Genomic DNA, 16305 nt, shown 5'->3' with positions numbered 1-16305 from the left:
ACGGACAGCAGTGGGCTGATTGTATATGAGCTTATGAGATAACCACCCTGCTTGTCAGTAGATTTGTTACCCCAGTAAACAGTTTTCTAATGGGTGTATAGTCTAATCCACTATTATGCAGACGACACACGACTGTTCCTCTCTTTTTTCCCCAGCCGCCGATGTTGCAACGCGCATTTCGGAATGTCTGGCAGATATCTCCGCCTGGACAACTGCGCACCACCTCGAGCTCAACCTTCATAAAACTGAACTCCTCTTCATCCCGGGGGGAAAGACTGCCCTCGCATTGACCTGTCAGTCACTGTCCTGGGCGTATTCCTCGAATTGTGGTTGCATTTAAAGTACAATTGGCGGTAAAGCAGGTTATGCTTTTCGCTACTTTGTGACTGATAAGTGGCAACCGGGGCAACTGTCAATCAAGACAGAGGTGAAGACATCCTCAATCTGTTGTTACAAATATGGTCACTTCTGGTTCCACAAAACAAGATGGCGACAGCCGTAATGCAAAACCGGAAGCTTTAAAACGGTAGTCCGAAAAACCAATGCTTACATGCTAAATAAGATACAGAACATAGCAAACAGCCTATACCTGCTTAATTTCAGCATGTGTAGCATTGCGCATGTTAGCATAGGGATATTAGCATTTAGCTTAAAGCACCTTTGTGCTAAAGTACAGCTTCATATAGTTGCTAGTGCTGGAGACTCCTGGCCTTGTTAATGGTTAACCAGGTCTTTGTTCATGCGAAAACACCTCAGCTCTTTTCCAGACTACCATTTGAGAACTCTGTGAGAGGAGCTACTGTGAGTGATAGTAGCAATGCTTTAACCAAATCTTTTGGAGTATGATTATTTTGCCAATCTTTAAACATGAATCTACACAGCACCCCGGGTTACAGTGCAGTCTTCACATAATCAGATTTAGAAGCCTAGCCTTGTATGAAATATTAGAGAAAAGAAAAAAAAAACACATTTCTTTCATCTGCAGACTCCTTATATAATCTTAATCAGCCTCCCTGTAATAGAGAAACATGAATATAAATACATATATATATATATATAAGTCTGGTCTGTCCCATAGGTGATAGCAGCATCCATTATGTACATGAATTACATACAAATGGAATTTGCATAAACATGATGAGGGAATTAAGAGGGTTAGGGGTTAGTGTCGCTTGGAGGCGGGGGGCTGGGCTGAGAAGAGGTTTAAAGATGCATTATGGAATTTCAAACAATGATTTATTTTTTTTTTTTTCAGGCATTTCTCCTCAGATAGCATGCATCTGGCTCAGACAGGGAAAAGCAGGTGGGGGGATGACACGCAACAAAGGTTGTGAGTGGAATTTAAATCCACAACATCGGCTGTAAATGGTACTACATGTGTCGGGCTGAATCACCACTTCACTCCGGGGAGTAAATAAATTGCGGGTCTGAACACAAAGGTTCTCCAAGGCTAATGGTTGCCTATGGAAAACAATCTCTTCGCAACGCGCCGCTCGCAGCATTATACGACTGAATTGATTTTTGCTCCGGCGTTTCAGAGGAATACAAATATTCTCAAACAATTCACGGCTTCAGAATGCATTTCAAACCTCCGAGCAGCGTGATGTGCGATCAGTCTTTGTGTCGAGAGCTCAGTCATCCCGCGTCTCTAACTCGGTGAAATATACACGGGCAGGGCCGGCAGCGGGGCGAGCTTGGCACCAGAGTTGTCGCTGTAGACTGATTCCAGATTGGGTCTTCAGGGGTTGTGGGGGGTGAGGGTGGATTGGTGGTGGTGGTGGTGGTAGTGGGGGTACAGTTGGCAGGGTTGTTCACACACTCAGGGCCAGGCCTGGGGGTGTGTGTGCATGTGTGTGTGTGTGTGTGTCTGGCTCCTGGTGTGTGTTGGCAGGATGTGTGCTGGCAGCACCCGCGTCTGACACCACTACAGTTGGTCCCCTCTGGATATCCTTCGCACCCCCTGCTCTCCTGCACCACCTCCCCTCCCTCCTCCTCCTCCTCCCCCTCCTCTCTTCCGGGGCAGAGGCCGGGGTGCCTCATTCCCACTTTTCATCTCCTTCTCTTAATCTTCCTCCTCCTCCTCCTTCCCCTCCTCCATTGTCTGCCTATATCAAATTTTCCATCATCTCCAAACCTCCATCTGCATATATAAAAAAAAAAGGCCTGATATTTTGAGAGCTGAGATGTCATCGTCCAATATGTTGCGCGGTTATAGCCGGCATTTAAATGCGAAATTAATTCACCCAAAATTATAACCGCGCAGTCAAATAATGAAACATAGTCTGCGCAGAAAATAAAACTTTATTGCAGGATTTTACAGGGTGTTTTCAGGCGGCATCGGTCAGAGAGGAACTGCCATCATATTGGCAGTGGATGCCAATATATGATATGTAATAAAAGAAAAGCAATAACAGCGCGATGTAACTGCAGATCGTATATCTGCCAAACTATAACCAGATTTGCACAACAGACCCGTCCTCCCTGTCTTTGTTTCTGTTTTTTTGGGGGGCTACGCCTGTGCACCAAAAAGTTTCCATCAAACCTCCGTGAAGCCAAAATTCCTTTCGACTGGAACGGATTTTCTAGTATTATTACAAGTTTCCACATCAAGGAAAACCTCATATCTCCCCAAAACTGAGGAAACGAGGCAGTTTTTTCAGAACAAGAAGCATGCTTTTCTTTTTATTTAACGAGCAGCTTTCCTGAAACGATTTGACAAGCCTGCAGAATTAAGCTGATTAAACGCATTTATTGGAAACGAAAAAAATCATTTTAAAAAAATCACTAAAAATGGAGATGAACAGTTTTTTTTTTTTTTTTACATCAATCTCCTTCCCCCCCCCCCCCCCCATCAGTGTACCCCGGCCTCTGATGTCTCTGTTCCTCATCTGTTCTACATTCGGGACAGTAGTCGGCCCGCTTCTCGGAGTATTTTCTTTATTTACCATAGGAATCCTGAGACGGCTCCAGGTTTAAGGAGACGCGAGGGTTCTGCATGGATCAGCCCCGAGCTAACAGGAGTACATTTTGTTCTTGAGGTGTGTGTGTGTGTGTGTGAGTGTGTGTGTGTGTGTTGGTAAGAAAGGGGAAGCACATGGGAGAAAGGAGAAAGAATAGAGGGGGGGGGGTCCATAAACTACTAAAACTTCTCCGGGCACCAAACAGCACATCTGTGCAAAAGTGAACTGAAAATTCACCGTGAAGACACATTCTTTCTTTCTTCTGTTCCGGCCTAAGTTGCTCCGGCGGCCCCCACCTCCCCCGGAGCACTTACTTACCCCCCCACCGCCCCAAATCCAACCTCCCCCGCCCCTCTGTCCCCTCCCTCTGTGCCTCTCTGTGGCAGATGGGCACTGTGTGTGACAGCAGGGTCATTGGGTCACATCCACATGGGGTAGGGCTCCCCTTTTGTGTGTGTATGTGTGTGTGTGTAATTTGACCTTTTGCATGCAGACATGTATTTATGTGTTATATATCATGTGTATGTGTGTGTATGCCGAGGCACGTGATTGTGTGTATGTGTGTGTGTGGGTGTGTGTGTGTGCACAAGCAGGCTGATTTTGTGTTCTTCTTTTTAATGTGTTTGTTTTTAAGTTTTTATGTGTGACACGTAAGTGTGTGTCACTGTGCTGCGGCAGCGACTTTGAGTGTGCATATCTCCAACTGTGTGTGTGTATGTGTGTATGTGTGTGTGTGTGTAAAGGGGTATCCAGTGCCATGTACAAGGGACTTGGGGGAAATGGCCTGTAACCCCTGAAATGGTTTGTAACCTTAAGCAGCCCCTTTTAGCCTCACCACACGCACAAGCTTACACACACACACACACGCAGACACGCACACACTCCCCTGCCGTGCCTCCAGTCTCAGACATGATATGCGTGACTGTGTCTGCACGGCACAGTCACGCGTGTTTTCGTGAGCGTCTGGGCATGTGTGTGTGTGTCTCAGTGTGTGTGTGTGTGTGGGGGAGAAAAGAGACGCAGACTGCATGGATGAAGGGTATTTATATGCGTGAGTGTATGTGACGGAGACGGAGTGTTTTTTTCATGGGGTTGTATGTATGTGTGTGTGAGTGCCATTGTGTGTGAGACAGAGGCCTGAGGGCATGCTCATCAGCAGATAGACACAGATTTGCATAATGAAATTCCCTCTATCGCACCGCCGCAGAGGACAAAATAAAACAAGACCCTTAACAAACCCTTTAAACACCTAGGTGAGTATAACAGAAGTACACACACACACACACACACACACACTTATCCTTTAGACCTTTGAAAAGTCTGTTACTATAGGCACATCGTTCTTGTGTGTGTGCCCAAGTGTCCTTTCTCTTTATTGTCTCACTTGTTTGGCTCAACACGAACACAATACCAACTGTACTATTCTGCTTCGCAATTGTCCTCCTCTCCTCGACTGTATGTGAATAGCTTTTGTGGCGTGTGTGTGTGTGTGTGTGCGTGTGTGTGCAACCTTTCATGTCCAGATTTGTCTGAAAAAAAAAAAAAAAATAGAAAAAAAATCTCATCACTTTGACCTGATCATTCATTTGAGGAACCTGGTCTCGGCTGAGCACCACGTCAGCGCCCCAGTCATGTCTGACAGCGTGTGTGTGTGTGTGCGTGCCAGAGAGAGAGAGAGGGAGAAAGTCTGTGCTTTCGTGCACCGCGGCGCGATCAGTGTATCTGTCAGATGAGCTGATAAAGGCAACCCGGGACCTTCACATGTGCACGCATGGCAGACAGGAAAAACCATCACCACCGTCCTCAGCCTGCCTGCCTGAATGTAACGTGGCATGCGCTTCGAATGCAGCGAGAGGAAGAGAGACAGAAGCGGGGTTGGGGGGGGTGGTGTTGATGGTTGTGGTAGTGGTGGGGTAACTGGTCGATAGAGGAGGGGAAGCGAGGGGCACAGACGGAGGCTGAGTGGAGGAGGAAAAGGAGACGGAAGGAGAGAAATCAGTTGTTTTTTGGACAGGCATCATTTTTCCTTCCAGAAGACGCTGGCAGCTGTTGCGTGTAATGCTGAGGGGTGAGGAGGAGGAGGAGGAGGAGGGGGAGGAGGAGGGAGAATGGGGGAGACGGGGATGCCGTGAAAGCATCGGGGAGGAAAAGCATGCTTTAGCTATTATGGAGGAAACCTAAAGGGAGTAGGGAGCGCGTGTGGAGTGGAAGGTGGGGGGACGGGCTGTCGGATCTATACAGAGACCACCTGTTTCATCAGAGGGAAAAACAAAAACATAGATCGAGCATGTCGGCAAACAAGGACAGACGCAGCAGAGGATTTCACAGGTCTTAAGGATGTTATTCCTTCCCTGTGCCTATTTAACTACCGCTGGCAGCAGGTCCTGCTGAACGAGGCCTTCTGTACATGCTCAGCTGGCATCTCCCAGCTCCTGAAAGACTGCTTTTCCAAGACTACTCCTATTGCAGCAAGGATTTGGAGGAAAAGAGCATTTTTGAAAGCGCCGATGTTTAGGCTGTAAACTTCCTCGAGACATGATAAGGTACATCTGCGGCAACCGCATGAATCCAGGCCTCCGAACGTCTCCATCGCAGCTCATCTTGTAAGCACGTTGTAACCCAGGAGCCACTATAAGGCCGCGATCCAATCGACGGCCCCGTGTGAAAAAAAATGCAGCCCCCCTCTGTTACGAACGAGGCCACTGAGTTCATGCAGCAGGGGTGCCAACATAGGCGTCTTCTGCGAACTGAATGCAGTTCGTCCGGCAAAGCAGTTGAAACTGGCCCAGCGACATCTTGCAACCCAGCCAATGAAATGATAGGATGGCGCGCGCCTCGTAAATTACTCTGTCATCGAGAGGCAAAGACACGCCCCTTTTGGTACCTCAGGACCTTATTTCCTGAAAAGAATTGCAGTCAGTGGCGGGAGAGGAATATTTTATTCCACCCTGTTTCCGGATTTTGACAATGAATACACATGAACAATTCAAACGGGATCAAAGAATTATATTTGTCACTCGCAATTTGCCGGGAACACAGCGTTTCTAACGGTTACCTTGCGATCGCTGCGATTAGGGGTTGAATTGACTGCCATGGCGACGGCTTTGCTCGTTTGTGAAAACCCTTTTTTTGGGAATGCTATAAAAAGCTGTGCAGCGTGCGGGCGAGCTGATCACTCCTCCTACCTGAACTGTATTTAATTGCCTGCGGGTTCCTCAATGCGCTCACGAAACAACGACTCCTGCCTGGACCGGTCTGCGTGCCCACTCAGCGTGGGCTAACGCGAAGCATCTAGGATCCAATAATCCTGCAATCGTCTAACACCAAAAACAAAAACAGCCATTGCGTATTCTGCTGTCCAGAAATAGGTGTAACATCCCAGTGAGAGGCATCAGAATTTCATTTCCCCAATTCTTTCTAAAAATCGCATTCAGTTTGCCCATACGCAGCCATTACGAAGACATTGCAAACGGCGAATAGGTTTTCTGACCGCCGCGTACATTCTTAAATCACTATTTGCTTTTAAAGCTAATTAAAGATCACGTTATCTGAGCGGGCAGTCGGCGGGAAGTCAGCCAGCTCAGAAGGCCTCCGACGTGCTGTATAAGCCTCAAATTGCGTCCTTGAGTCCTGATGAACCGGTTTCGCGCCCCTAAGTGTGCAACTTCTATTGAAATGAGCAGGGCGCCGCCTTGGAAGTTCTCTCGATGCATCAGTGGTTTTAATGTGAATGGGGAGCTTATATAAATGATATTATAAACGTTGGCGTGGATTGAACTCCATTTCACATTTCGGCATTTATGGATTATTCGGGCCTGGTCCCTCGTGCCCGTGAAAGCACCAAAGTGTCGCTACGGCCTGCATGTGTACAAATGTATGCATGTGTGTGCGTTGTGTATAATTCGCTTAAGGAGCTGTGTGTGCATAATGCGCCTGGTAACATGCGCGAGCATGTACACACTTTGCCCCCACCGTGTGTGTATGTATGTATATATATATATACAGCTTTTGCATGTGTGTCTATGTTATTATGTAAGTGCGCTGTACGTAAGTGTCTGTGTAATGTGTTCATGTTTCTGCATAATGTATTTGATGGCACAACAGCATAATTTTCACTTGCCTCGATTCTGCAGTGTGTGTGTGTACATTCTCATACGTCGTACTTAAGTGTGTGCCTGCGCTCACCCCGCGTCCGAGTGTACTCGCACGTGCGCCCGGCGTTTTAAGTATGCGTAAAGTACTTTGTGGAGGTGTGTGTGTGTAAGTGCGCGTGGAGTGCTCGTGTCGGTGCATAATGTGCTGCGCGCATGAATGTATGCAGCGGAGCACATGTGCAACACAGGCACGCACAGAACTCAGAGTTTTTTCCACACATGTACGGACTCTGCGCCCGCGGAGGTGCTTTGTTCGGCTGCTTTCGGTGGTTTTTTCGAAAAATCTCTCTTCACCTCGCAGGGATACTGAAGTGTTTTTTGACCTCCGTCCATCTCGTCCCATCAACGCTGCCCCCGTCCTACAGATAAAACCTCTATCCAGCAGCCAAACTTCTTAACCCGCGCCACTTCACAAAACTCTTCTCCCGCTATTACCAGCCACTTACCACACCTCACACACCAGCTCGAAAATCAATACTTTTACTCTGTGTGTGTGTGTGTGGCTGTGTTCGGGGGTCGTGGTGGGGGCTTGCCGTCCCCCCCAGTTTGCTTTTAAAGCAAAACACCCCTATCATTGAAACCCCCCCCCCCCCTTCACACACACACATGCACACACACACACACACACACTGCATTCAAAGTCTCCACTCAGCTCCCCTCACCCCCGCTCCCTTCCGCCCCTGCAACTGTTCAAACACTCATGCACCCTCGCGCCCGCATCTTTGAAACAAAGCGCGATGAACACCTTTGTCTGCAGCCAGCTGCACGGTGTGTAGTCTGAAATGTGTGTAGTTTGAACGCAGGGCACGCACACACGGCGACACACACACACGGCGACACACTCACACACACACACATTCACCCGCGCAGATAAACTTAATGAGGACTTTGGTGAATGTAAAGCACTAACCATACTGATGTCATTGGTACAGTGAGGAGGAGCAGGGCCCCCTTTGGTATGCTGGCCACACACACGCGCGCACACAAACACACACACACACACACACACACACACACACACACACACACATGTTCCAATGCTGGGTCTTGTGTTCTGTTTCCTTTGGCAACGGAAGTTCAGTATTTAAGAGAGCTGCTAGACAAAACAAATACCCTTCTGCACTCCCCTGTCCCTCTCTCCCATCGTTCTCCCCCTCGTTCTCACCCTCCCTCTCCCCGCGCCTCCTCACGTCCTCCTCTATCACATCATCTTTCCCTCTCCTCCGCAGTCCTCTCATCTACTTTCAATCTCCATCATTTGTCTTTCTCTTTCTTTCTCCCTTCCTCTTCTTCTTATGCCCTCTCCCTTGCCCGGTTCGCACACTAACACGGCTCAGTGCCTCCCTGGACACACACCATTCTCCATGCTTATTGTTCCCCCTGACAGCTTTTGTAGTAGGGAGAAAAAGCGACCTCTCCCCTCCTCCCTCCTCCCTCCTCCCTCCGTCTCCCAAATTCACCGACTCCCCCCCCCCCTCCTCCTCCTCCTCTCTGCCTGCCTTCACCCATCCGACTCCCCTTTTACCACCGAACCCGCACCACCGCTGGTCCGCACACACACATTCCACAAGCGCAAAAAGGTCAAAGGGTGCAGCTGCCTCAATAAAGAGATGGTGGGGGGAGGGAGAGAGGGGGGGGGGGGGGGGAGAGATGGAGAGGGAGGAGGGTGACTCATTCACTTTCCTCCCTTTTAGGCAGCGGGCAGAGTGAGAGGATCAGGGGTTTTGGGGGAGTATTTTTGGGAGGTGTTATTGGGGGGGGTTGGGGATGGAGAGGGGTGGCTGGCTCGTTTCTTTGGCATGTTTCGCAGCGTTGGTAATAGCGGGCTGTTGTACCTCTTTCTCACTCTGTTTACTCTCTTTGGCTGCGGCAGATGTAAACACAAACGGTTGGTTACAGCTATTTACCAGAAAGGGATCCTTGGCCGCGTCTCCTTTATATTTATGACGGCCGACATGCTGGATCTGCTGCTGGCGAACGGACAAAATCCCTCCATCGCCCGGGTGTGTTATAGAATTGGATCCGATTTTCTTTTTTTCTTTTTGCGTAACATCAGATAGGAGACGGCCATGTCACCTGCCTCTGATGTGACAAAGATTTCTATCTGACCACAGCTGCTTGAGACCCATCCGTAAAAAAACAAACCAAAAAAAAAAAAAACTGCTATTTTTTTATGTATGTCAATGACTTAATCCTTTAAATACAGGAGTGTACCTCAGATGTTTATCTATAATTGAACTGAAGTGCTGGGTCTCTTTGCTAAGAGGTTGCTAACGCTAACAGAATTTCATTAGTTTCACCGCGGAGCTTCAGATTTGCAGTAAAAAGACGGTCGGAGGACGATCCAGGAGCGGGTGCAGGTTTTCTCACACGCTCTGACAAAAGCCTGAGCGGCCACTGGAAAATGGTTGAGGAGCTTCCCGCAGACGCACCGTGTAACTCAGCCATAGGCCCTTTTTATGGAAGACATTTTGACTTGTCACACTGTCGGACAAGGCGCCGACGCGCACAAAATAAAATCAATCATGGCTGGATTTTTTTCGTTAAGCAGCTCCGGCTTCGGGGGGCGCTGACATCGTTCATGCCGGCTCATTGTCACACTGCCGTGGCTTACGGGGACACTCGCATAGAACAGAGCCGCCGCAAATGTTGTTGGTAACACCTGTGCTTTTTCCTGCACTGTGACAAGTCAAGATGTGTGCCGTGGAAAGGGACTAGTGCAGTATGGACCCAGTCGTTTGCACTCAATTAAACTCTCAATGGTGAAGAAATTAAGTTGTAGACTCCTAAGTTCTGTGAAAGAGACTTTTGACCCTGATAAGATATAATAGAACAAATGATGTGCTGAACCCAGGCATGTGCTAATGGTATGATCTCTTCCCTTCTCTTTTCCGAGATACCAGTCGGGACCGCTAGCTGCGCAGCTAGCTGAGCTAACCAGCTAACTGCAGCTGGGGTTAGCAGCAGTTAGCGGTTACTCTGGTGACAGGCGGCCTCCCTGTTTGCTTCGAGTGTGAATTTGACAGGCTTCGACAATTCTTACTGTTAAGTAGGAGAATTTGATTGAACCCGTGAGGGAAATCCTTCCATTTATTACATAAAGTCTAATTCCAAATCACAGGACAGGAAGTGCAACTAAAGCTGTCAAAGGCAGTGGAGTGAAAAGTGAAATATTTTCCTCTGAGATGGAGGGGAGTAGAAGTATGCATTTGCATAAAATGAAAAAAGCCAAAAAGTACCATTTGCGATGGTAATTGGTGTGGTGCGAACTCAAGATCGGCCACCAGTCCTCACCTGGAATCTCACAGGTGTGTTGCATCAGTGGCTGATTACAAGTCACCCCTGAACGTTCGACGTCAGTTCGGACCCTTCGGTCTCTTCCTGCTCAACCGAACATGAAAGTGACATTAAAAAAGGAGAGTAATATCTCTGTCATGCTGAGGCGCAGGTTGCGTAGTCGCCCTAATAGCTTGCCGAAGCCTTTTGTAGTCGCTGAGATCGCTCTTAATATTCTTACAGCGGCAGACAGTCGGTCCGCCGTCGTTTGAAAATGACACATTAACCTTTCCTAAAACCGCTGCTCCCACACAATGATTGATATATTCAATATCAAAAACACAATGGGATGCTACCGAAGCTAAAATATATTTCATTCAGTGTCTTTTAAAACACCGAGCAGTGGATCACAGTCCAAGGACTGTAAGTTCCAAAATCAGGGAATGAGCTGGAGAAGCGTGAAGGGAGAGAAAAAGACTGACATTCTGAATAAAACTCTACTCTCACGGACTGCTGCTACCTGCAAAAGCTAATGGGAGGCTGCCACAGCACAAGTGGTGTGAAATCCTTCTTGATGGATTGAAAAGTGTCTTTAGGGATCCAAAAGCTCGCCTTCTTGAGCATCTCAAAGGGTGTGGTGCTAACCAGGATGACTTTGGCATGATCACATTTAGACTTGACAGAGTGAAAATTAAATCAGATTTCCTTTGAACAGGATTTGCTTTGAACTCGGCCTGGCATCGTTTAGAGAAAGGTCTCATGACACAATTTGATCGCGGAAATGTGTGCAGGTAGAAATCCGCCTCCCCGTGGTTAGTCCGAAACTTTGAACTTAACATGAAAAAACTTCCCCGGCTCTTCGTGCAACCTCTCATCTTGTTATGCGCGCGCTTCCTCGCGGCAATGATGATGCATTAAAGACTTGAAATAGGTGTGACGTGCAAGCATTTGGTGTGATGAAAACTGTTCTGTATCTTGCGTGTTGCACACTCCTTTGCGGAGCAGAACAAGTCTTTCATTGTTAATTAGTTTGGCTTCCCAGCACATGAAGTTCCAGCACGTTCTGATCGAATTCCAGACATACTCGAAATGAAATACAGTAACAAAAACAGATACGGCAGGTGAAGTGTGGCTGGAGAAAAATCTGCCTTTTTTCTTCCATCCGGCAAGAATCAGGTGCTGCTACACAACAACGGAGATTCACGTCCAGAATCACCAAGGAAAGCTTTGCGAGGGCTATCTGCATATTTTTGCGCTTCAGTAGCTCAAACTATAAGTGGAGATTTTTCATCTCAGTCTCCGAAATGTATGCAAATCAAGTTGTGGCACAAACAAGCCCTAGAAGACGAGCACTGCTCATCCAAAAAGCCCCCCTCATCACCAATCGAGCAAACTGCGTGCTTCAGCTGTTAAGACTAATCCAGCAAGTCTGGCACCCGCACGCCCTAAAGCCCCGACGTAACTGGAGCTTTTTTTTTTTTTTTTTCTGATCTGATTTGAGAAATCTAAGATGGAAAACCCTTTCCAAGGCTTCTACGGCAATTTCTGGTGTAGGTTCAGAATGATGAGAGTGATTCTGAATGGTCAAATTGCACAAGGGATCTCAGGGCCGCTTTCGTATAAAATCTAAGGGAAGGAAGACAGAACTGTGGGTAATCGCAAACACGCACATATCTGACAGCGTGTTTACCTGACAGAATAGGGATTGAATAAGCAAAACACACATAATTTGCGAATAAAACATTGGGTGTAGGCAGTATGACAGAACTGTGTTAGCTTCAAAGGGGTTTCATTTTCGCTAAATGTTTTCCGAGAGCTGTTTTATGGTAATGCACAATTAGCCACACAAATGTTTATTTTTTTTTTGCACTTTTAAATCTTTAACTGAGCTCAATGCGCGGTGATTGTTTCATCATTACTTGACTGGCAGCGCCCTGGGCTTCGTGTCCCTCCGCATAAATTCCCTCGTTTTCAGAGAGAACAACGGCGGCAGGTGGAACGACCAGAATTCAGGAGGACTTCTCACGAGCGTGTGCAATAGTCCTGTAACACCGTGAAAGAAACCAATCGTCGCAACGGAGGCGAATACTTCTATACTTTTCCCCAAGTGAGGTCATTCTGTGCATTTTCCTCCTTGCACAAATTGTCGCTGACTCCAGGCGCGCCCCCCCCCCCCCACTCAAGGACACTACAGCAGGGTAGATGCGAACAAAAGAACCCGCAATCCTTCAGCTGTGGGACCCTTTAACCACAAGACCACCCCGACGCCGGCAACACTGCGTCTTTGTCAGAAGGCATTCCTTCACTTTCACAATGAACTTGAAATCTCGGTAGATTTAAAAAAAATAATAATAAATGAGGTTCTTGGTAAACTGGCAGATGAAACAATAGGGGGCTGTTTTGGAAATACACTTCAATTATGACACGCCCGCACATCAGTGCATAGCGTTTGTTTTGCCGGGTTAGATTGGAATTCCTCTGCGTTTGTGTAAAGTCTGCCGGGGTTTGTTTATCTGCCCTGGCTGGCGGGCGTGTGAGCACGGAATGTGTTTGTGCACAATCCTGCTGCGACAGACCGGTGTGTTGTTCTTCTGCGAGTGGATATGTGCGAGAGAATGTGACACCTGGAGGAGTGCGCGCCACAATAATCTCTTGATCGTTTACCTGGATAAACAGGTAAAATAAACGGTTTGAGTTATTGTAATCAGATTGGCCTGCCTCCACAGTTAGCATCTGAATCCTTCCCCACAACTACAAGTACGACATTGTTAAGTTCTAAATTGTGTATAACTGTAAAACAAACATGAGATGACACTTACGTAGAATGAGTAAATTCTAACTACCAACTATTTAGCATTTTCGCACATTTGTGGCTAAGCTAATTTACTGTACGTTTAGCAGGCGCAGCCCCTTACCAACCACTCACCTTGTTGAGCTGTCTATTCTTTTTTACCCAGTTTACAGATATGGGTGATTTATACTTCATTTTTTTGTTATTTTTTTAAACTCTGGGACATTGTTTTCCAACATAGGTAGACAAAAGAAGGCCCCTAATTTCTAGCTACGGACTTTCAGCGACAGTTAAACAAGCTGTTGCTTACAGATTTGAACAGCTAAAGCAAGCTAGCTAGCTCTGCTAACTGGGAGTTGGTTTAAAATGCAGTCTAAAGGTGATTTGTTTCAGAACCATGTGAACGGGTCGTAAATGTAAGCGATGGATACTCAATGTCATGAAAGACTGATGCTAGTATTCGAGGTTCTCACCAGTCTGTGGTGGAGAAGACATGGGAATAAAGGAGCAGAAATGAGCTAGCCCATGTTAGCTCTAATGCTATTGTGCAATATGATAAGGAAAATGTAAGATAAGACAGTTATTTTGTTTTAGCTCAATCCCGCCACCTAATTTCCCGTAGATTAAAACACACTTGGCCTTGTGACAATACTTAGATTTATGTATATTCCCTTTTCTGAAAAAAAAAAGGCCTTTAGGATGAGGGCTAACCAATGTCTTTGGCTAACGTTATGATATTTTACATAAAGACACTCACTGGGGTGGTGTGTCAAGTTCCCCTTAACCAATACAGACTGCAGGTCTGCCAATGTCACTGTATTAAATGTAGTAGCATCCAGGACCACCCTCCAAACACCCAGCATTCCATACAGTGTACTGTATGCTCAACTGGGAGGAGGCTTTAATGTAAATAATGGAGATAAAACTACAACAGTACGTTACTGCTATCTGTAAGCTAGTTAGCTGGACATGCTAATAGTTGCAGCTTATGTCGGTACAGATACCTCACAGTTTATTCCGAATTTTACACTTTTGCTGTTGTGTTTTCAGTTTCGGAGAGCTCATTCAAAAGACGGAACCCCTCCGACTCTCCTACACCAGAGCCTCTTGCACGCCACTCCAGCGTGTGAAGACATCCAAAGGTTGACAGGCCTGCTGTGCTTATTTATGGTGGCTCAGTTATGATTGGACAATCGCTGTTCGGGGGGGGGGGGGGGGGTTAGGCAAACGGTCAAGTTGATTTCATTACTCCCCGGAACTGAATATTACGGAAGAAACGGCGGGGAAAAACAACCAAGAAGCAGCCGAGAATAATGATGAGATCGTCTCTAAAGCGGCTGAGGATCACATTTGGAGCAAAGCTTTTTAATTGAACACAACCTACTTTGTTTATTTCCTGCGGCCTCGGTTGTGTGTATGCATAATGCCGCGGATGTGTGTGTGTGTGTGTGTGTGTGTGTGTGTGTGTGGTAGAGGGGGTGGGGGACACTGGGGGAGTTGTTTGCGTGACAAGCAGAAGCGTTACAGAACTTTTGCTTGTCTCCAACGAGGGGGATGCAGCGGCGCTATCCGCTCAGGAATATTTAACAAGTTAATCATCTGAAATTAACGCTGTTATATCCTCAAGCCAAACACATAATGTACAACATCCCCCCCCCCCCCCCCACTGAGCAACCAAGCTATTTCCTAACCGTTTTCCTCCCTCTCTCTCCCTTCTTTCTCTCCGTTTTGCAGATCGCAGCTGCGCTTGTCATCGGGCCTGTGATTAACTGTAACGTGTTTCTCACTCTGAGACGGATGGAAAGGTACAGCAAGGAGGGATTCAGGGAGGTGGGGAGAGAGGGAAGGAGGGAAGAAAGACAAAAGAGTGAGAGTCAGGTGGGGGAGTGGGAGAGGAGAGATTGTGCGAGGCAGAGAGCTGGAAAGGAAAGAGAGAGAGAGAGAGAGAGAGAGGGAGGCCAACGAGAGCAATCGTGAGGCTCAGAGAAAAAAGCTGCCAGCGTCAATACTGTAAAATCGTGGATTTTCCTCCTGATAATTCTCTCCTCTGCTGAGGTTTAATTACTCTCCGCCGGAGCTATCTGTCCGCCTCCAGGTCTGACCACACGCGCAGGAAAGGCCTTTTGCATCCAATCAAACGGCTTGACCTTTTAACCCTTCATCTCTTCTCCAATCATGACGTGACATTTCAGGTCTGTCAGGTGCGAGGCCGTCCCCCCACACCCTGCTCCTCGCCTCCTCGGGGGGGGTGTGAGGGCGCCACACTACATTAATCACGGTGACACTGTAATCACAGCACTTTTACCCTGAATCAGTATGCAGATTCCTGGGTGTATTTCTTTGACTTAAAGCGGCGCCGCTCTCTCTCCCTCTCTCTCTCCCCCCCTTATTTCTCCCTCACTCTCCTCTTATCCTTGACCTTCGCTCATTCCCATGGTAACTGCGTCTTACTTGAGGATTGTTTCGTCGGCGAGTCAAGTGGGCCAATCCTCGGGTTTTAAGTTGCGCATCGGCGGCGAAGCTTTTCAAAATCTAATTTAGGGGATTATCTCTCTATTGATTTCACTTAAAAACTGATTCTTTTTCTCTTCCCATCCCTCCGCCGCTGTGATAAAGTATCAGGGAAGGAAGCGGCGTGTGTGTGTGTTTCGGCGCGTGCGACGTATCAAGCCTTTTTCCTTCCTCCGCGGAGTTGAAGAGGAAGGCTCAGCCGTCTCACTTGGCAAAGCACAGAGAGCACGCAAGGAGTATGCGTGTTCCTCTTTGTGTGCATGCGCGCGTGCCGTTCCAACTTTTGGCGCCTATCTGCATCTGTCTGTGTGTGTTCAAGCGGCACGCACACACACACACACACACACACAAGTGGCTATCATCCTCCGTGGCATTAATATTCATCTGTGTGTGCATTGAGCAGAACAGATTAGCAAGGAGTAATGATGAGCATGTAATGATAAGGGGACCACAGCAGTCCCGATAGTCTAAACAGGCCTCCTTTAAACCCGACTGGAAAGAAGCAAGCAAACTCATTACGGCTTAACAGCCATTAGATTAGCATTAGTTCCTCTTTGAAGGGAATATTGCCGCTGGTTTCCATGGATTAGCAACAGAGGCGAGCCATTCAAGG

Source organism: Sparus aurata, chromosome 10 (genome assembly GCF_900880675.1).
Source record: "Sparus aurata chromosome 10, fSpaAur1.1, whole genome shotgun sequence".
Taxonomy (NCBI): Eukaryota; Metazoa; Chordata; class Actinopteri; order Spariformes; family Sparidae; genus Sparus; species Sparus aurata.
Note: the sequence above shows the minus strand (reverse complement) of the source record.